The sequence below is a fragment of the Pan paniscus genome, chromosome 5 (genome assembly GCF_029289425.2).
Source record: "Pan paniscus chromosome 5, NHGRI_mPanPan1-v2.0_pri, whole genome shotgun sequence".
Classification (NCBI taxonomy): Eukaryota; Metazoa; Chordata; class Mammalia; order Primates; family Hominidae; genus Pan; species Pan paniscus.
The window spans coordinates 179,004,044-179,027,006 of NC_073254.2; the positions used below are offsets into that span (position 1 = coordinate 179,004,044).

Below are 22,963 nucleotides of genomic sequence, written 5' to 3' on the forward strand. Positions count from 1 at the left end.
TCCACTGAAAAGTCTGCTGCCAGACTGGAGCTCCACTGTATGTTACTGTTTTTTTTTGTAGTTGTTGTTTGTTTTTCTTGCTTCTTTTAGGATCCTTTCTTTATCCTTGATCTTTGGGAGTTAGATTATTAAATACCTTGAAGTAGTCTTCTTTTGGTTAAATCTGCTTGGTGTTGTGTAACCTTCTTGTATTTGAATGTTCTTTCTGTAGGTTTGGGAAGTTCTCTGATACTATCCCTTTGAATAAACATTCTACCACTGGCTCTTCCTCTACCTCCTCTTCAAGGCCTATAACAGATTTGCCCTTTTGAGGCTATTTTCTAGATCTGGTAGGCATGCCTCATTGTTTTTATTCTTTTTTTTTTTTTTTGAGACGGAGTCTCACTCTGTCACCCAGGCTGGAGTGCAGTGGCACGATCTCAGCTCACTGCAACCTCCGCCTCCCAGGTTCAAGCGATCCCCCTGCCTCAGCCTCCGGAGTAGCTGGAACTACAGGCATGTGCCACCATGCCCCCGGCTAATTTTTGTATTTTTAGTAGAGATGGAGTTTCACCATGTTGGCCAGGCTAGTCTTAAACTCTTGACCTCATGATCCGCCCACCTCGGCCTCCCAAAGTGCTGGGATTACAGGCATGAGCCACTGCACCTGGCCTTTTATTCTGTTTTCTTTTGTCTCTGTGTTATCTGACTGTGTATTTTCAAATAGCCTGTCTTCAAGCTCACTAATTCTTCTGCTTGATTAATTCTGCTATTAAGAGACGGACGCATTCTTCAGCATGTCAATTGCATTCTTCAACTCTAGAATTTCTCGATTCTTTTAAATTATTTCATTCTCTTTGTTAAATTTATCTGATAGAATTCTGAATTCCTTCTCTGTGTTATTTTGAATTTCTTTGTTTCCTCAAAACAGCTATTTTGAATTCTGTCTTTAAGGTCATATTTCTCTGTTTATTCAGGATTGGTCCCTGCTGACTTACATAGTTCATGTGGGGAGGTTGTGTTTTCCTGGATGGTGCAGATGCTTGCAGATGTTCGTTGGTGTCTGCATTGGAGAATTAGGTATTTATTGTAGTCTTCACAATCTGGGCTTGTTTGTGCCCATCCTCCTTGGGAAGGCTTCCCAGTTATTTGAAGGGACTTAGGCCCCAAGCCCAATAATGTAGTTGTTTTTGCAGACTCAGAAAGATCCCGCCTTGGTGGTCCTGGATAAAATCCAGAAAAATTCTCTGGATTACCAGGCAGAGACTCTTCTTCTTTTCCCTTATTTTTTGCCAAACACATGGGTTTCTCACTCTGTGATGAGCCACTTGGAATTGGGAGTGTGGTGATGCAAGCACCCCCGTGGCCATCACCACTGGGACTGCACTGGGTCAGACCTGAAGTCAGCACAGCACCGGGCCTTCCCAAGACCCTTCCCTTCAGGGCAGTGAGTTCCCCCAGGCCCTGGGCATGTCCAGAGATGCTGTCTGGGAGCCAGGGATAGCAATAAAAAACCTTAGCAATTTACCTGATGTTCTAGTCTACTGTGGCTAAGCTGGCACTCAAACCACAATACAAAGTCCTTCTCACGTTTCCCTGCCCTTTCCACAGGGAGAGGAGCCTCTCCATGTGGCCACCACCACCACTGGTCCACAGTGGGTTCTGCCAGGCAACCGCTGATGTTCACCTAAAGCCCAAGGACTCATCTGTCAGCTTGTGGTGAATGTCACCAGGCCTGGGACTCACCCTTCAGGGCAGTGGGTACCCCTCTGGCCCAGGGCAGGTCCAGAAATGTCCAAGCGCCTAGGCTTGGACTTGGAGACTCCAGGAGCCTGCTTGTTGCTCTACCCCACTGTGGCCTAGGTGGTACCTAGGAGCACAGAGCACTTCAGCCCACGGTGGTGGAGCCTGCCAAGAAACTCAGGTTCCAGCCGTTGGGATGGGCAGTTCCCCCCTGGCTAGGGCTGGTGCAAATGCTCCCTCCATGCACAGGCACTGGCTGAGTCCAGCGCAGCTTTATTCTCTTCTGTGACATGGCAGCACTGAGTTCAGTGTGAAGTCCCCTAGTTGCTGTGCTCTCCCTTCCCCAAAGTGCACAGATCATCTCTCTGTTCCATATGGCTGCTGCCGGGGGTGGGAGAGGGGTGGCGTCAGTGACTCAAGACTGTCTCTCTGAGCCTCTTCAATGGCCCTTTTAGCGATATGAAGTTAAAACCAGGTACTGTGATCGCTTACCTGACTTTTGGTTCTTGTGACGGTGCTTTTTTGCAAGCAGACAGTTGTTAAAATTTGATGTTCCAGCAAGGGGCATGAATTATGCTCTACCTTCTCTACTATAGATTTTTTAAAGTCTGCATAATTTTGCATTTTATGCATGTGCCATACTGTATTTGACCAACCTTCAGCTGTTCAATGTGAGGAGCTATGGTTTGAATGTTTGTGTCCCTCCAAAGTTGATACACTAAAAGCTAATACCCAATGGGATAGTTTTAAGAGGTGGGGCTTTTGGGGAAGTGATTAAGTCATGAGTGCTCTGCTCTCATGAGTGGGATTAGTGCCCTTATAAAAGAGGTTCAAGGGCCCGTTTGCCCTTTTTCCCTTTACACCATATGAAGATACAGCCTTTGTCCCTTCAACCATGTGAGGATGCAGCAGCAAGGTGCCATCTTGGCATCTGCTGGTGCCTTGATCTTAGACTTCCCAGACACCAGAACTATGAGAAGTCAACTTATATTATTATTTTTTCTTTTTTCTTTTTTTGAGACAGAGTTTTGCTCTTTTTGCCCAGGCTGGAGTGCAATGGCGCAATCTTGGCTCACTGCAATCTCTGCCTCATGGGTTCAAGTGATTCTCCTGCCTCAGCCTCCTGAGTAGCTGGGATTACAGGCACGTGCCACTACACCTGGCTAATTTTGTATTTTTAGTAGAGATGGAGTTTCATCATGTTGGTCAGGCTGGTCTCAAACTCCTGACCTCAAGTGATCTGCCTGCCTTGGCCTCTCAAAGTGCTGGGATTACAGGTGTGAGCCATCATGCCCTGCCAATTTATGTTATTTATAATGTACCCTGCCTGTGATATTTTGTTATACCAGCAGGAACAAGTAAGACATGAGTTAACTTCATTAAAAAAATTAGAGACAGTAATTCACTGAACATTTTTACCATTAAGTCTTACTACACATCCTTGATTATTCCTTTAGAATAAACTTTTGGGAATAGAATCACTAGGTCAAAGGTCGTATGCCTATTTAAAACTTTGTTATTGAGAAAGCTTGTGCTAATTTTATTGGCAGCAGTGGATGAGAGTGTCTCTGCTTCCTCAAGTTTTTACCATCACTGGTTATTTTATATATGTGTGTGTGTGTGTGTGTGTGTGTGTATACATATATATATATATATATATATATATTTTTTTTTTTTTTTTTTTGAGATGGATTTTCGCTCCTGTTGCCCAGGCTGGAGTGCAATGCCATGATCTTGGCTCACTGAAACCTCTGCCTCCGGGGTTCAAGCAATTCTCCTGCCTCAGCTTCCCAAGTAGCTAGGATTACAGGCACCCACCACCACCCCTGGCTAATTTTTGTATTTTTAGTAGAGATGAGGTTTCACCATGTTGGTCAGGCTGGTCTCGAACTCCTGACCTCAGGTGATCCGTCCACCTAGGCCTCCCAAAGTGCTGGGATTACAGGTGTGAACCACTGCTCCCGGCCTGGTTATTATATTTTGAATTTTGCAAATGTTATAAGTGGAAATATCTCTTCTAAAAATAACAAACGGAAAAACTTTAAAAAAATCTTGTTGTAATTTGTATTTATTCCATGACAAATTTGGTTAAAACCTGTTATATTTATTAATCATTTCTTTTGTCTTTAGACTTTTGATGTCTGTGTAAGGCAGGGTTTAGTTGGAGGTAACAGAAACCACTCTTCTTATTTTAAGGAGAAGGAGCTTTGTCAAAGGAAATTAGCTTTTTACAAAATCACTGAAAGGGCTGGAGGAACAGGATCTATGCTGGGCTTCCAAGAATGACTCTGAGAACAACACCCTAGAACTAGTGGCTCAGGAAAGCTGCTACTTCTGCTCCAGGCAACTTCATTCTAGATATTAGACTGTTCCTTGCTAGGTCTGCTAGAGCTTCACAGCAAAAACCAGTGCTCTGTGCCTGCTCCCAAGACACACTAAGCTACTAACTGTTATGGAATCTGTGCTACCATCACAACAGACAAACAACAACAAAAGTGAAAATAAACCAAATGTAAAATACCTCAAAATCCTAGCTTAAATGTAACAAATACGTTTTTACATACTTAAAGCAGACCAGAAGAATACCAAGGAAATTCCCAGTGGTCACAATGGAACGAAACTGGAGTTGTAAACTAATATTGAAGCCACTGCTGTGCCTAGGATATTTGTCAGTCTTGATGACCTGGATGCTTAACTGGCCATCTGTGCCTGGTAGATAATGCCTTGGCGGCAGTGAAGGGGTTGCAAATTAGGGATTTGAAACTGAGAACTCCACATAGTACCAAGACACTCAAAAAGCTACATCCTCAGGAAAAGAATGGATTGAATAAAAGAAACAAAATCTGACTTTTAGCAAAGAGAAATAACAAAAAAACTTATCTTTGCCTGTGCCCTGGGTGGAGAAAAAAAGCAGCTTCCATGGATGTATAACTCCACATCTTCACTCTTAGGGGTTTTGGATCTGGGATTTGAGTCTACACCAAGTGGTTTTAGAAGTTAATTCTATGATCCTGAGTTGGTTGCAATTCTGGACGTCTGACAGAAGCAATGCAGATCCTTCCTGGAGGGACATAGTCTCAACCTAGGCCTTATAGAATTCCCACAGATAAGCTCCTAGCTGAACATAAACTTTCACTCCAAATTAAAAAAAAAACATGAAGAAACAAGCTACCATAAGAGTCAGCAAGAACTCCTAAGAACTTAAGATAATGGGTTTATTAAATGCGTTATATAAAACAAATATACCTAAAATGTTTGATTACATTTAAAAATACAAGAAAAGAGCAAGAGATGTTATATAATGTAATCATATACATGCAAAAAATATACAAATTATAAGCATATAGCTTGATGGATTTTCACAATTGGAACACATCTAACTAGCACCCATAAAAAAACCCAAAACATTACTAGCATCCCCAAGTCCCCTGCCCCCATGTTTCCTTCCAGTCATGACCCATACCCTTCACAAGAGTAAGTACTATCCTAACCTCTAATAATAGCACAGACCAGTTTTAGGCAGATTTTAAAAAGCACTAAATAGAACTTCTACGAAAAAAAAAATTTTAAAACCCCAACAAACCAATGAATGAATAGTAGATTTGACATAGCTAAAGAAAGAATTGATATGGAATTAACTGGATTAAAGCTGAAAGAATTTTCTAGAACACAGCATGGAGAGACAAAATGATGGGAAAACAGCAGGAGTTAAGAGACATGGAAGATAGAATGAGGGGATCTAACCTGCTTCTAATAAAAATTTCATAAGGAGAGAATAGAAAGAACAGGTAAAAGGTGATTTTCAGCAAGATAATGTCAGAGAGTTTTTCAGAATTGCTGAAAGTTACATATCCTTAGATTTAGAAGTAATAGCGAATCCCAAGCTGAATAAGTAAAACAAATGAACACCTTAACACATTATAGGGATACCGAGGTCACTGAAGTAAAAGAGAACTATGGGCAATCACAAGGAAGAGACAAATGACTTATGAAGGCACAACAGTAAGATTAACAGCAGATTTCTCAACATTAACAATGGAAGCAAGAAGTCAGTGGAAGAGTAACATCTGCAAAATGCTGAGATGAAGAGATTTTCAGGTTGATTTTTGACAAATCTACCTGTATGCTATTTATAAGAGATAACAAAATGATGAAAGAGGATGAAAAAATATATACCAGGCAAGTAGATAGGAAGACACAATTTCATAAAGATATCAGTTCTCTAAATCAATCTGAATTCAATTGCAATTGAATTGCAATTCTAATTAAAATTCAAACAGGATTTTTGTTGGACCTTGACAAGCTGGTTTTACATTTCAGTAGAAAAACATAGGCAAGAATACCTAGTTTCGAAGAAGCACAACGTTTGGGTTTACTCTACCAGGTGTAACTACTTATTATAAAAGTCTAATAATTCAGAGTGGTACTGATGAAGGCACAGAAAAATAGATAAAAGGTTTAGAGCAGAAAGCACAGAAAAGTGCCCATGCCTGTATAGAAATTGACAAACATCAGAGGGTCATGGAAGATCAGTGGGGAAAGAATGGTGTCTAGATTATTGGTTTTTCATCTGGGAAAAAAAATAAGGCTGAATGTTCACATTATAAACAAAAATCAATTCCAGGGTCGGCTGAAGATCTAAACAGGAAAGAGAAAAGTTTCCAACTTTTAGAAGAAAATGCTTATGACCTTAGGTTAGGGAAAGATTTCTTATAAGTCACAAAAAGTGTAAATAACAATTGGATTGATAACCTCACTGATATTAAATTTTAAAACTGTGCTCAAAAGACACAAAGAGTAAAAAAATAAGCTATTGACTCCGAGAAGGTATCATATAGTTTGAATGTCTTTTTCCCACCAAATCTCAGGTTGAAATGCGATTCCTATGTTGGAGGTGGGGCCTGGTGGGAGGTGACTGGATCATGGGGGTGGTTCTCTCGTGAATGGTTTAGCATCATCCCCTTGGTGATAAGTGAGTTCTCACTCTGAGTTCATGTGAGATCTGGTTGTTTAAGAGTGTTGAACCCACCCCCACCATTTTTCTTGCTCCTGCTCTTGCCATGTGATATTGCCTGCTCCTCCTTCACCTTCCGCCATGATTGTAAGCTTCCTGAGGCCTCACCAGAAGCTGAGCAGATGTTGGTGCCATGCTTGTATAGCCTGCAAAATCATTGGCCCAGACACACTTCTTTTCTTTATAAATCACCCAGTCTCAGGTGTTCTTAAAAGAACAAATGGACTAACACAAGATATATGCAACATATTTTGCCCATAAATATTAGTAGTAGATTTCATAAAGTATCCAAAATATATGGAGACCTACTATTAAAAAGACAAACAACCCGATAGAAAAGACAGGCAATTCGCTAAAGGAAAAAGCAAAATAGTAAATTAACATAGAAAAAGTTACTAGTAATCAGGAAAATGGACATTAAAACCATAGTGAAATACCGTTTCACACCCTTCAGCTTGGCTAAAATTTTAAATCTGATGATAATGTGAAAATAAATATAATTTACAAGCTGTTGGAATCCCAAAACACTTTAAGCATTGAGAGAGATGTGACTGTGATCTGAGTCATATATGATTACAACGTCTGTTTCTCAGATTATAGATTAACTTACTTTCTTATTTTTCTTGTTCTGTACAATAACTAGAGAGAATTAAATAACACCAGGGACAACAACCTCCTGTCTTCCTAATTAATGGCCTTTGTTATTGATTAACATCCCCTTTGTTGTCCTGCCTTGCTGATCGCAGATGACAAAACCCATCGCTATTATACCCTTTATTTAAAAAAATGCTAAATGTAGCCTTCCCACAAACACTGCCTATCATCAATCAAATTGCTATAACTATGTACCAACCTTGTATGAAAAATGTTGTAATCTTGCTAAAAGCTACCCTGTCTCTCCCTGTATAAATGAAACCTTAACTTCCCTACTTTGAACTGCCAACTCCATTCCTTGGAGTTGGTTTCCTGGTGGACTATTCTCAAACTTTGCATTTGAATACACTCCTTTAAAATTAGATTCTGACCCTTTTGATTATTTCAGGTTGACAGTACCAACAATTGATGTGGCTATGAAGCAATTTACAGTAATGATAATATAAATTGGTAATCACTTGGTAGAATAAGTTGAAAATATCTAATAAAGTTGAAAATACACATACGATAAGATGCAGTAATTCCCTTTTAGGTACGCACTGCAGACAAGCCCTTGCACATGGCAGGAGATATGTCGAAGAATATTTAATGTATCATTCTGATACAGGAGCTAAAAAGAAATTATTTAGGCAGATAGTGAGGCTAAAGGAGTCCTTGGCAAGGCTGCCTTTTAAACAAAAAGCAGCCCCCAAATCATTTCTTTTCTAACAAAGAGCAGCCTATAAAATCAAGCTGCAAACATAGATAAGCAAGCTGGAAGCTTGCATGGGTGAATGCTGGCAGCTGTGCCAACAGGAAAAGGCTACTTGGGGACCAGGTATATTCAATATGGAGACTCCATCTCCCCTTTTCTTTGTCACCACGTGTGCAGTAAAGAAGCAGGCAACATGGCACCGGCCAGGTGGAGAACCCACCTGCATAGTAAAAGATTAGGGTGGGGCGGCCAGCTTCTTTGCACGCTATGCAAATGGCACACCCAGTCCTAACCAGTTCTTCGTGCTGTATGCAAATGGCACAACTGGTTTGACCAATCTTTCGTGCCCTAGGTAAATCAGACACCGCCTCCTCAAGCTTATCTATAAAACCTCCTGCGCTTCACTGTGGACCTGAAGACCCGCTCAGGACCCCCTCTATCTGCAGGAGAGAGCATTTCTCTTTCTTTCGCCTATTAAACCACCACTGTTAACTTCACTCCTTGTGTGTCTGCGTCCTTGATTTCCTTGGCGTGGGACAACGAAGCCTCGGGTATTACCCCAGATGAATGACACCATGTGAATTCTTTTATAGTAGGAAATTGGAAACAAAATGTCCATTATCAGGAGAATGAATAAATACATTGTTGTCTATATAATGGAATGCTAAATAGCAATGAAAGTGAATGAGCTAGAGCTGTGGTTGTCAACATGGATAATTCACACAATGTTGAATGGTAAATGTGAACTTCAGAAGTACACATGTTGTATACTTGTACTGGTCCTAGACTGGTGCAAATGGGGCCCCTGTCATGGGTCCCACATCTCAGGAGCTAGGGCAGAGCTTGGACAGAGACCCAGATGACTAGCTTTCCTCTCCACCCTTTGCACAGCTCCTGAGGTTGACCAGATGCCCCTAGCAGCTCTGGGCTGCACCTTTGTGTGCCAAGTCTTGGTTCCAGGAAGAACTCTGAGCAGATTGCTCCTGTTGGCTGGTGCAGTTGGCTGGTGTTCCTGTTGGCAGGTGGCATAGCACAAGATTGGGCTGCCAGAATGGTACTAATATGCTGGTTTGGGCAACTCAAATTGTTTATATAGACAGACGCCCCCACAAAAAATATTTGCTTATGATTCCACATACCTTTGGGCATATAAAGCTTAAAAATGTGCAGTATAGGCCAGGCATGGTGGCTCACACCTGTACTCCCAGCACTTTGGGAGGCCGAGGTGGGCAGATTGTGAGGTCAAGAGATCGAGACCAGGCCAGGTGTGGTGGCTCACGCCTGTAATCCCAGCACTTTGGGAGGCCGAAGCGGGCGGATCACAAGGTCAGGAGATCGAGACCATCCTGGCTAACACAGTGAAACCTGTCACCACTAAAAAAATACAAAAAATTAGCCAGGCGTGGTGGTGGGTGCCTGTAGTCCCAGCTACTCAGGAGGCTGAGGCAGGAGAATGGCATGAACCCAGGAGGCGGAGCTTGCAGTGAGCCGAGATGGAGCCACTGTACTCCAGCCTGGGCAACAAAGCGAGACTCCATCTCAAAAAAAAAAAAAAAAAAAAAAAGGCCAGGTGCGTGGCTCACGCCTGTAATCCCAGCACTTTGGGAGGCCGAGACAGGTGGATCACAAGGTCAGGAGTTCAAGACCAGCCTGGCTAAGATGGTGAAACCCCGTCTCTACTGAAAATACAAAAATTAGCCAGGCATGGCGGCAGGCGTCTATAATCCAGCTACTCAGGAGGCAGAGAGAATTGCTTGAACCCGGGCAGCAGAGGTTTCAGTGAGCTGAGATTGCGCCACTGCACTCCAGCCTGGGTGACAGAGTGAGCCTCCCGAGTAGCTGGGACTACAGGCACCCGCCACCACGCCGGGCTAATGTGTTTTTGTATTTTTAGTAGAGACGGGGTTTCACCGTGTTAGCCAGGATGGTCTTGATCTCCTGACCTCATGATCCACCCGCCTTGGCCTCCCAAAGTGCTGGGATTCCAGGCGTGAGCCACCGCGCCCGGCCTATCATGTTTTATTTCTTAAGCTGGGTAGTGGCGGAGTAAAAGGTGCTGATTGTGTTATTTTTTATGCCTTTGTGTATATTTGATTTTTTTTCTTTTTTTCTTTTTTAAAGAGGAAGAAGTGAAGATAAGAAATCCCTTGAAGCCAGTGTCTGGTGCTGGGACCGTGATGGCTGGGACGGCAGCAGTAGTGCTGTCCATCTGCTCGTCCGAGGGGTGGCACATCCTATCCTTTCCCCAGAGAAGATCCCCCTCGTCTGCTCTTCCCCCCGTCTCAGCCTTTTAGTGTGTGAACAGTTCTGGTGTGACTCAGCAGCGCTTTTGTTAGCGCCTTTACCAGCAAGTACTTGTTAAACACTTAAATCTTACAAGTGGAAAGAAAATTCCGTGGTAAATTTAAGTACAAAAGTCAACCAAAATTCTGAGTCTCGGACAAGACTGGTTAAAAATCGTTCTACAATGAAACTAATATATTAAATTAAATCATATAAAACTTTTATTGCTTTGCAAGGAAGCTTTAGTATTAAATGTAGGCATTTTCATCTGGTGATTCTTCCCAGTCTCCTGTGGTAATAATACCTGGACAGGGAAGAAATCTTTTGAGATAACTAAACTATACTGGGAAATGGGCCCCTTGCTAAGTTTCCTGTGGCAGTGACACCCCCTCTGTTGCAAATATTTTCTCCGATGTGTGGTTTCAGTTCCAAGCCAAACCCGTTCTACAGCGTGCTTTGTACCTTTCCAGAGACTGATCGGTATCAGCTTGCCAGGGCTTGAAACCCCATTCATTCTTTCATTACTTAAAAGCCTCTTTCTTTGGAAAACCTTTGAGTGAAGCATAAAATTAGCATCTAAAAAGACATAGCAGCAACTGAACCCAGGAACGTCAGGGAATATGTGACCACCAGCACCATTATTGACCTTCCTACGTGCAGTTTGATGGGGGAAGGGGCTATGCAGGTGGAAAAAGGTGGCCGAGAGGTGGAGGTCCCCCGGCAGGGGCAGTCGCCTCTCTGGCCTGAGCCAGAAACTCCCAATTCTCATGGGTGGCTGATGAGAGAACCCCTCCCCTCCTTTGTATTTAATCCTTTCTCTAACTCACTTCTAAGCCGACATCAGAAAATCTTTGAAGAAAAGCACAGGGGAGGCCTATTTCAGTGACTTTCACTTCTCTAAATGTTTGTTCTTTTCAGTTAGTTGTAAAATATGTTTGAATAATATTTTCAATTCTCTTTCACCACTGTTCTACAAAATGTGAGCCTGTAGGCATTGTTTTTTTTAAATGAAAAAGAAAAGATTGATTTTAGGAATCACATTCAAAGTGTTTGATGAATCAGGGCTCAGCTTAGCATTCAAGAACATGGCTGGGAAGTTTCCACTTTGTTTTCGCCCTAGATTTGTCTTTAAATCTTTTGTCTCCTATATTTTTCCAGCTCTGTGGACTTCTTTGAAGAGAAGAGGGCTATGAGGATTGAAGAAAGAAAGGCTTTTATCCAGTAATTTGTAATGATCCCATTGGATGATTATGGAATATTTTTTGTATATGTAACCCCTCAGGGAAAATCTGAGCATATCTCTACCCTTAAAAACTCTGGTAGCCTGATGGCGGGTGGCGGGGAGAGAAGAAATCCTGTTTCTCCTTTCCCTGATTTTGTCCCCAAACTACATCTTGCTTTGAAAGTAGAGGAGTTGGAAGGAGAGGAGTTAGTCTCTCATGGGGCCCCTGGAAGGCAGATAGCTGCCAATCTTTGTGTGCATTTTGTCAAGAACGGCTGCCTTCTAAAAACAAACCAACTCTCCTCGATCCCTCAGGTCAGGGATCTGGGAGAGACTGGATTGTATAAAAGATGTTTCCAAGGCACAAAAGCATTGCTCTCATGGGGCATTTACAGAGGATGTCATCAGTGGGCACTTGGAAGTTCTAGAAGTCATGTGGGGCACTGGTGTCTGCAGTTCCTGGTGTGCTCAGGACATTCTGTGTCCGCATAGAGGGTTGCTGCCCAATGGCTGGCCAGCTCATACCTGCACAATTACTTCCAGCACCTTGGCAGGCAGGAAAGGGATTACAAATATACCAACAGGGTAGGCGTTTGCTCTGGGGAAGAGGCTGATTTGGGGTGAATAGTTCATACCACAGGAAGCCCGCTGTGTGTGGTGGGCAGGTGACATTTGGACTGGGCTCCTGGTGGCTTTTGGCTCTCTTCCAGTTTGGCCTAACAATTAAATTACACGTTGAAGGGGTTTGTTACTGTTGATCTTTATTCCACAGCCTGGCTTCTTGGTAAAGGCATCCATGTTGTCTGTGTCTACACTTCCTCATCTCCCATTAATTCCCCACCAGCCCACAGTTTGCTTTCAGCCTTCACAGCTCCTGGGAAATGTCTCCCCATCTGTTGCCATCCTGGGGCCCCTCCCGAGGCTTAGTCTCCTTCCTCTTCTGCCCAGAGCTCAGCCCCTTGGCTGCTTTGCCACCTCCCTCCTCTAAAGTCACCCACTTTGGGAGCTTCTCATTTTTCTGTCTCCTTTGCCCTTTCCTTATGTGTAGTTGTTCCCAGACTCCTGGGACTTAAGTTCAAACCCCAACTCTACCATTTATTACCACTGAGGCCTGGGCAGGTCATATAACTTGCTTCAACCTTAGATTCCTTCCCTGTGAAATGGGGATAATATAGTACATACCTCATGTGGGGGAAGATGCAATGAGACAATACGTATAAAGTGATTTACATGGAGCTTCTTATGGGGAAAGTACTTACTAGATGCTAGTTAACATCACTGTTACTCCTTTCTCACTCTGCCCACTGTCCACCCACTACAGCCAGAGGCCTTAACAGCTTCCATTCTTTGAAAGGTTGCCCTCTAGCCTAGCCCTTCCTCCTCAGTCTACACCCCAGGATGCTGGGTATCTCCAGCACCATAAATATTGCAGAGCAGTGAGTAATACCTGTTGGGTTCAGTGAACCCACTTCATAGGCCCCACTCCCTGTGCTCAGTGAGCAATAAGTCCTCTCGTAGATTCCACACTGTTAAATAGAAGAAATAATGCTGATCATGGCTGTGCACTTTGTTCACTATGCAAAGGTACTTGGGAGAGCACCGCTGGCTGGAGAGTATATGGTAGCTGGGGGGCCCAGGAAGAAGGTCTTTCTCTATCTCAAGCCTTCTTTGAAATTCAGATATGTTGGAAGACTTGCTAGTGTCTTTCAGGGCTGCGAAGTTACCCAACAACCTTTAATTGTGTGCATTGCTTTTTTTTTTTGAGATGGAGTCTTGCTCTGTCATCCAGGCTGGAGTGCAGTGGCATGATTTTGGCTCACTGCCTCCGTCTCCTGGCTGGTCTTGAAATCCTGACCTCAGGTGGTCCACCTGCCTTGACCTCCCAAAGTGCTGGGATTACAGGTGTGGGCCACCACCCCCAGCCTGTGCATTGCTTTTTTTTTTTTTTTTTTTTTTTTAAGACAAGGTCTTGCTCTGTCACCCAGGCTGGAGTACAATGGTGCAATCTTGGCTCACTGCAACCTCTGCCTCCCAGGCTCAAGCGATCCTCCTACCTCAGTCTCCCAAGTAGCTGGGACTACAGGCACACACCACCACCCCCAGCTAATTTTTGTATTTTTGTAGAGACAGAACTTCGCCATGTTGCCCAGGCTGGTCTTGAACTCCTGAGTTCAAGCAATCTGCCTGCCTTGGCCTCCCAAAGTGTTGGGATTCCAGGTGTGAGCCACCACACCCAGATTCTAATATTTTTCTATAATGCGAGATACAACTTCCCACCCGTGATTGTCGTGATATAAATATAAACATATTCAGTATGGAACCCAGGCCTGAAACCTAGGCTCACCATTATTGTGTCACCTTGTACTGTGACTGCCACCCCTCGAGCTGGCCCCCGCCACACAAGTCACATGACCTCTGTGCAGAGGGCAGAATCTGCTGGTTCCTCCTGAGTGTCAAACTCCTAGTCCCCTGTCTCCTTGGGGGCAGCTCCCTTCTTTTTGCTGTTGGGACTGACTGACTGCCCATCACAGCTTCCAGGGCTGCTGCTCAGAGGCCCTCCCCGTGCTCTAAGGAGCTGCCCCTCTCCTGGCATTCTCCTCTGTTCCCTTCAGTCTCCTTGAAGTGTGGAGAAAGAGGCAGGCATTTTATAGCCATTTACAGCCAGGCACAGTCCTTCTAGCCTTTTGGAGAGAGGCCTGTCGGTGAGGAGGGGAGGTATGTGACAAAGATTCTCTCCTTGACCAAACTCTAGCCCAGCCTCCTCTGAGCTGTTTTTCAATGAGGCTCTATCCTTAGACACATCCTTAAAATCCCAATTTTAGCAAGAATCCTGCTAAGTCAGTTTAGCCTCGATAGTGGGTCACCCTCCGTATCTGATCAAATCCTCCCCCCACCATAGCCTTGGCCTGCCTTCAGCAAGAGCCCTCTTAGTTGAGTGTAGCCAGAATCCCCATGACCTGATGTTTCATCTGAATCATTTTCCATCTGCTGAGCCTCCTGCCCTGCTCCATGGCTAACAACTCCCACTTTCCCCTATCTCTCTGTCCTGCTGCAAAATCCCATTGCGGTGGTCCCTGTCCCTACCACGATAGTCCTGAGTAAAGTCCGTCCTTTAACAAGGGTGAGGGCCAGTTGTGGTGGCTCATGCCTGTAATCCTAGCACTTTGGGAGGCTTAGGCGGGCGGATCACCTGATGTCAGGAGTTTGAAACCAGCCTGGCCAACATGGTGAAACCCTGTCTCTACTAAAAATACAAAAATTAGCTGAGTGTGGTGGCGCACGCCTGTAATCCCAGCTACTAAGGAGGTTGAGGCAGGAGAATTGCTTGAACCTGGGAGGTGGAGGTTGCAGTGAGCCGAGATTGCGCCACTGCACTCCAGCCTGGGCGACAGAGGGAGACTCTGCATCAAAAAAACAAACAAACAAACAAACAAAAAAACCCCCAAAAAACCAAAAACAAAAACAACACAAAAACAAGGGTGAAAATAATCTTTTCCTTAACATGTGGGTGGACCACTGCTGCAGGCCATGTGAGATGGGAAAGCTGGGGGCCCATATCCAGCTTTCCCTGCTTTCCCATTGGGGGGCTCCATGTGGATGTAACAACAGGAGAAGCTACAGGCACGTCATGATTTCCCTTGTTCTTTGGGAAATCTGACAGAATGAATCCTTTCCTAATCCCAGAAAGGCAGCCAACCTTTGAGACCTTGAGGGTAGACTGCAAAGTTCACATCTCACAGGGGTCAGGTAGGTTATGTAAATTTGTAAAGTGTTCCCGGTGCTACGAAAGGGAGGAGTGGAGACTGTGGCAAAGCAGAGAACACATGTCCCATGGAACGCTGTCGGTCGGCTCCAACCAGTTACGGCTTCTGGGACTGTGGGCCTGGTCTTGCCAGTGCACCTGAAGACAGGAAGCTGGGTTTTTACGTGAAAATTCGATTTTGTAAAGTGTTGGCAAGTAGTAAAATAGAGTATGGTCAAAACAACTCAGAATTTTGCCTTCAGGCATCTGGTTTGTAATATCTGGGCTAGAGTCTCATTATCCCTCTTGTTGAGGGAGGGAAGTTATTAGGACCGCCAGTGGGAAGGAAGGAGGCTGCTCACCGGCAGGAAGAGGGAAGTGGTGCAACCTGGAGTCAAGGTGGATGGCTTAGGTTTAGGCCTTTGGGGGATTTCCTTGGGGCGGGGGGTGGGACGGCGCACTGTGTGCCTGCAGTGTCTTTAGTGGGCACCTGAGTTGCCTCTGGAGAGCTGCCAGCCCCACCTGAAAGCCTGGACTTCTTGGCTCAGATCTTCATGTGAGGCTCAGCCAGGAAGAAGGGGTGCCACCCACCTTTGTGAGGCCACATGAGTTATGCCAGCAACCCCAGATCCATAGGACCTTCCTCCAGTTGGACTTCTGTGGACTGCACAGGCCCAGGAGTTCCTACATGAGCCCAAGGGGTGTGGAGAGTGGAATCCCCAAAACATGGCTCAGACTGGATTATCTGCCAGGTTGGGGACTGAGGGCCAAGCCATGTTTAATTGATTTAGAAAATGAAGAGATGGAGGCCGGGCATGGTGTCTCACACCTGTAGTCACAGCACTTTGGGAGGCTGAGGCGGGTGGATCACGAGGTCAGGAGTTCAAGATCAGCCTGGCCAGCATGGTGAAACCCCATCTCTACTAAAATACAAAAATTAGCCAGGTGCGGTGGTGTGCGCCTGTAGTCCCAGCTACTCGAGTGGCTGAGGCAGGAGAATTGCTTGAACCAACAAGCCAGAGGTTGCAGTGAGCTGAGATTGAGCCACTGCACTCCAGCCTGGGTGACAGTCGCCAGACTCCGTCTCCAAAAAAAAAAAAAAAAGAGATGCAAAAATATCCCAGGTATCTTCGTATGTCAGTATATGTGTGTGTGTTTAGTATCTCCTGATTGGGACCCAGTTTGAAAGCCTGAGAGTTCTGGAGATGTGGATGCCTGAGAATCATGGTTTTACTAGGCAAAGATTTTCTCCTCTTCTCAAAATAGCTGTAGCTATTAGACATCCTAAGTATTTAGGTTCCATATCACTTTCTCCAACTGGGGCCGGTTTTAGGAAATTGTCCAGGTGCCTGGTTTCCTTGTACAAACAACTTGCTGACTTACCCACCAGTATCGGAGCCGCTAAGTTTTCATGACTCTGTCACTGACTTTAATACTTGCTTTTCCCTTGACTGAACTTCGGATGTTTAAATGGAATTTAGTGACATTTTCACACCACATTTTTCATTATTTAGCACTTTGGAAACAGAGGTTGTTTTGTTATAAGCTTTTTATTCTTCTTAACCTCCTCTGAATACTTGAAACCTTTCACGACGGAAATGAGTTTACTGTGACCTGACTCGGTATTATACAGTAAACGCATGATTCTCAAAACACGCTGTTTATATGGAGAATAAACGCGTTCCGGAACACAGTGTTCAGTGTCTGAAATGAAATGCAAGTCTCCTGTTTCCAAAGGCTGACAGGATGGTTGCTGAATGATATTCCAGCTGCTCAAATGAAGGGCCCTGGAAAGGTCTGTTGGAAGTGAATTCGAGGGCGTTGCCTCTTCGTGGTTGGGTTTGCTCTCTGCAGACCCAGGAAGGCCCTACTTTCCTTGAATTCTGAGCTTCAAAGCTTACATCTGTGTCCTTCTGCTTAACAACCTGTTTTAGCAACCAAGTATGCCAAGATGTTACTGTCACATTAAACTGTGTACCCCTGCACTCTCCTTTCCTTTCCTTTCCTTTCTCCCCTCCCTCCCTCCCTCCTTCCTTCCTTTTTTTTTTTCTTTTTCAGTATCTCACTCTGTCGCCCAGGTTGGAGTGTAGTGGCATGATCTCAGCTCACTGCAACCTCCACTTCCCGGGTACAAATAATTCTCATGTCTCAGCCTCCTGAGTAGCTGGGATTACAGGCATGTGCCACTACAGCCTGGCTAATTTTGGTGTTTTAGTAGAGACGGGGTTTCACCATGTTGGCCAGGCTGGTCTCGAACTCCAGGCTGGCCTCAAGTGATCTGCCTGCCTCGGCCTCCCAAAGTGTTGGGATTACAGGCATGAGCGACTGCACCCGGCCTGCGCTTCCTTTCTTGATCACACCACCACAGTCTTGACCTGCAGGTCAATCTATACCTTATTTGACATGAAATACTGTCAGCAAGTCTAATGGAATATTCCACCAGAGTGGGAAACCCATCTCCAAGATGCAGTGGTGAGCTATTAATTAAAGCTGGCTCGTGCCCTCAGAGCAACTTTCTTTGATGCTGCTTGTGACAGGTCAACCTTTGCATCCTATGCCCAGTGGAGCCTGCTCTGCCTGGCGTTATCACTTGTCCTTTAGGGACGGTGTGGCCTTTTTCTTCATGTCTGTGTTAGATGTCATCCAAGTGAATTGCTTCTTTCTCTTTCCTGTTTATTTGTTATAGGGTGTCACCTCTTAGCCATCTGAGCACTGGGCTGGCTGCCAAAAACAGAGGTGATGATGTAACGTGCCAACTCTCACATGGCTCAGAGGAGGAAGACCCCAGGACTCCAGGATGGGACAGGGCAGCCACTTCTCACCAAGGTGACACTGGGGCTTCTGAGCGAGCCTCTGAGTGGGGAATGGGGGGAAGGGCAACATGATGGAGGGGTCAGTGACACACCCCCCGTCCCCATGAAGAAAGGATTTCTACTTTGAAATTCGTCTACTAGAAACTAATTCCTTCTGCTCAGTTTTCTTCCTCAGGAAGGGGTGTGTGTGTGTGTGTGTGTGTGTGTGTGTGTATTTTGACAGTTCTTTCTTTCTTTTTCTTTCTTTCTTTGAGATGGAGTTTCGCTCTTGTTGCCTAGGCTGGAGTGCAATGGCACGATCTTGGCTCACTGCAACCTCCGCCTCCTGGGTTCAAGCGATTCTCCTGCCTCGGCCTCCCGAGTAGCTGGAATTACAGGCATGCGGCTACTACACCCAACTAATTTTGTATTTTTAGTACAGACGGGGTTTCTCCATGTTGGTCAGGCTGGTCTTGAACTCCTGAGCTCAGGTGATCCACCCGCCTTGGCCTCGAAAGTGTTGGGATTACAGGCGTGAGCCACCGCACCCGGCCAACAGTTCTTTCTTCCGAAGTGTTACATATTCATTGTAGAAAAATTTAAAAATTCACAGAGGCAATAAGTCATTAAGATCAATCAAGAACTATATACATATAATCACTATTTAAACCTGAGGGGTGTATCTGTGTGTGTATGTTTGTGCATTTGCACACGTATGTGTAGAGACAGAATTTCATTTCTTTTTTTTTTTTTTTTTTTTTGAGATGAAGTCTTGCTGTCGCCCAAGTTGGAGTGCAGTGGCACGATCTCGGTTCACTGCAACCTCCCTCTGCCTTCTGGGTTCAACCAATTCTCCTGCCTCAGCCTCCAGAGTAGCTGGGACGACAGGTGCCCACCACCACGCCCTGCTGATTTTCATATTTTTTGTAGAGATGAGGTTTCACCATATTGGCCAGGCTGGTCTCGAACTCCTGACCTCAGGTGATCTACCCATTTTGGCCTCCCAAAGTGCTGGGATTACAGGCATGAGCCAACGCACATGTAATACACACATTTTCACTACTTTAAAAAAATTTGTCATGTGGTGAAGACTTTTTCTTTCCAATAAATATCAATCTATATCATTATTACATGGGTCTGTCAAAATTGGTTTAAATAAAGAAATAATTTAGTTTCCAGATTTATGCTTGGGTGAAGGTGTTTGAAGTTAATTTGTTTTTTCCTCTTTTTGAGACACAGTCTCGCTCTGTCATCCAGGCTGGAGTGCATTGGTGCTATCATGGCTCACTGCAGCCGTGACCTCCTTGGTTCAAGTGATCCTCCCATCTCAGCCTCCTGAGTAGCTGGAATTGCAGGCATGTGCCACCACTCCTGGTTAATTTTTTTTTTTTTTTTTGGTATTTTTTATAGAGACAGGGTTTCACCATGTTGCCAGGCTGGTCTTGAATTCTTGGGCTCAAGTGATCCTCCTGCCTCAGCCTCCCAAAGTGCTGGGATTACAGGCGTGAGACAACACTCCCGGCCCCGGGAAAAACTTTTTACTTCATGAAGATGAAATATTGGACCCAAATTTCTGTCTTCAGTGAGGATTTCTTTGGAGAATCCTTGGCCATATTTAGCTTTAATTCAGGCGGTGCTGGAATCACGACTCAGTGTGTGCATTTGAGTTCTCTCTGTAGTGCTGGCTTTCTGAGGAAGGGGTATGACCGCAAACATTTTTTCAGGATATCAGAACTGCCTTCCTACCGACCCTTTGGGGCTAGCAAGAAGTGAAGCCATTTGGATGACTATTCAGGGCGCTAAACAGCCTGTCTGCTTCATATTGCTAAAAGAATCCAACACTCATCTTTTCTCACCTAGGAGCTGCATACAATTTCAGCAACTGCAAGGGATCCAGACCAGCTCTAATAATCACCACTTCTATATACCTAGTGGTTAGAATAGGCTCTTTTCCAAGTGCTTTATGCCTATTAATTTATTTACTCCTCGTGAAAGCCCTGAGAGGAAGGTGCTGTCACTAAAGCCCACACCACTGCGGGAACACAGGCATCCAGAGGCCAGGCAACTGTGAAACTGCCTTTGCAAAATTAAGACTAAGACAGTGAGAGAGATCTAACTTAACCGACTCCATCTTGCTTCTCACCTCCAAGCTGTCCTTGTTCATTCCTGGGCATAGACTGAACTAACTTTGGGAAATACTTAGTTTATAGTTTACAGTTTAAAACAAAGACGATAACAGCCCTTTCCCAAAGCTGACCTCCTTCTTGCCTGGGGACTAGACTGCCTTTGTAGGACTAACATTAGCTACAAGGTTAGAAATTATAGTTTAGGAGTCATGCAGCTGGAGGCTACAAGATTCTGACCCTCCCTAAACTGCTCCTAGAAATCAGTGCTTGAGATATTTTGCAGACCCTGGACTTGATGGATCAGCTGGCACCACCCCGATCAATAAACTGGCTCATCTGATCCTGTGGCCCCCACCCAGGAACTGACTCAGCACAAGACAGCTTTGACTCCCTATGATTTAATCCCTGACCAATCAGCACCCCGGCTCACTGGCTTTCTCCTACCCATCCAATTGTCCTTAGAAACTCTGCTCCCAGCATGCTCGGGGAGACTGATTTGAGTAATAATAAAACTCCAGTCTCCTACACAGTCGGATTTGCATGAATTACTCTTTGTCTATTGCAGTTCCCCTGTCTTGGTGAATTGGCTCAATCTAGGCAGCAGGCAAGGTGAACCCCTTGGGTGGTTACAACTGGCCCATAAGTGCGAGGCTCATGAGCAGCGAAGCAGGCCAGCCCCCCAGGCAGCTGGCTCTGACCACTAACGCTTTCCCATTTCCCGTAGAACTGATGTGCAGCCATTAGTTCACACAAGTCACATGAAAGCCTTGTGTTTCCAAACGTGCAGCCGCTCTGCACCACAACAAATATTGTGTTGGTCGGAAAACAATAGCTCTCCCCTCAGACACACAGTGAACCTTCTCATTCTGAATATGTCCATTTCTTCAATAACTACGAGAGGTATCTGCTTTGTGCCAGGTGCTGTTCTAGAAACACATTGATATTCTTTTTTTTTTTTTTTTCAGAAGCCAGTTGGAGTTTATGGTTTCATTTGCCCAAAAATACGCCTTTGGGGACCTCAAATTCTTTCCAAGAATCACTACCACACATATTAATTTGAACATTTCCCACCCTTCCACCACCCCTGTTTCTCCTGAGAGCTTCAAAATAAAAATGGCCTGTGTGCCCCCATTCCAGGTCCTCGTGTAGGGCTGTCTCTTCTTCTCTAGGGGCTGCAGTTCTGACGCAAATGATGGTGCTGTTCCAGTGCTGGGCCATTGCACAACACAAGTTTTGTTTCCGGGAATTTTTTTTTTTTTTTTTTTTTTTGAGAGGGAGTCTTGCTCTGTCGTCCAGGCTGGAGTGCAGTGGTGCAATCTCGGCTTACTGCAACCTCCGCCTCCCAGGTTCAAGCAATTCTCCTGCCTCAGCCTCCCGCGTAGCTGGGACTACAGGTGCAGGCTGCCATGCCTGGCTAACTTTTTGTATTTTAGTAGAGACAGGGTTTCACCATGTTGCCCAGGCTGGGCGCGAACTCCTGACCTCAGGTGATCCGCCCGCCTCGGCCTCCAAAGTGCGACAGGCATGAGCCACCGTGCCCAGCCTCCGGGCGGTTTTATAGAAGGCTTTAGACTGTGTTCCCAGCCCTCGGATTTGGACACCAAGCCACCTCGCTTCTCACCTCGCTCTAACAAACACTCCATGGTGTTGTGCACAACGATTTGGGTCTTGTCTGGTTCGGCCTGCATGTTAGTCACAGGGTCAGCGTCTCGTGGGTTCTGGTGTCTACTGAGGTGACCATCCAGGGCTGCAGAATGGATTGTAGCAGGGGATCCTACTGGCCAGTCTATCCTGTTGACTTGCTTGGAGAATTCATCTAGTACTTTCTCCAGCAAGGTAAAGGCCATCCGGGATGGGCATTCATTGTCACCTGCAAGACTGTCATTCCGGACATAGACGTGCCACATATAGTCTTGTTCTTCGACAGAAGCTCTAGTGCCTTTGGATGAGTGCTCCACGATCAGTTGATTCGTGAAGGTCATGAATTCCTGAACGCTGGATCTCTGGAAAAAGCTGAAGGAAGCGACATCGTCGTACCTGGCTTTGAGCAGCACTACATTGGCCTCGCCTTTGTAGAGGACACTGAGGCTGTACAGCTTCACGGCTCTGCGCCCTCAGGCCACCTGCCTGCCCAGCTGTGGGACCCGCTCTCAGGGATCAGCCCTGCCCCTCGGGACCACAGCTGCCTACCGGCCTCTCAGCCCCGGGCAGCTGAGCAGCCAACAGGGCCAGTGCCCGGCTTCCTCCTCCTGGCTCGGGATCCACCCACGCTGGTATTCATTATAGATGTATGCACAAGGCATGGAAGCTACTCAAAACACACAAAGATACCTGCCTCCTGGAGGGGATGTTGCTCAGACCAGCAAGTAACAGGCCCTTGCATAAGAAACTAAGAGCTTTAGAGGGGCACCCCCTGCCTGCGCAGGCCCAGGTATAATTGTAGTGGAGAAGCTGCACTTCAGTCCCTCAGCCAAAACCTCTCTTGGGGGCCTTTCACTTGATTCCAGCTGTCCTGTCTTCCTGGCTCCCAATGGGCTATGCTGTCTTCCCAAGTTACTCCATTTCCTGATCCCAGGACCAGACACTGTGCATCCACCCATCCAGTGAATTGTTTCAATCACTCGTTCAATCACCTCTTATTGAGTTCCTCCTTGGTGACAGGCACTGTGCTGGCTGGTAGAAACATACAGATAAACAAGGCAGCCTGTTGCCCG

General features: G+C 45.4%; 1 protein-coding gene and 1 pseudogene across 1 annotated transcript in view; both read right to left on the reverse strand.

Moving 5' to 3' along the window:
- The window catches only part of RSPH3 (radial spoke head 3), a 112,215-nt gene that overhangs the window by 10,963 nt on the left and 78,289 nt on the right, over positions 1–22,963 (reverse strand). The gene's annotated exons all lie outside the window — the stretch shown is intronic.
- Positions 8,768–22,552, reverse strand: LOC129398114 (synaptobrevin homolog YKT6-like; annotated as a pseudogene).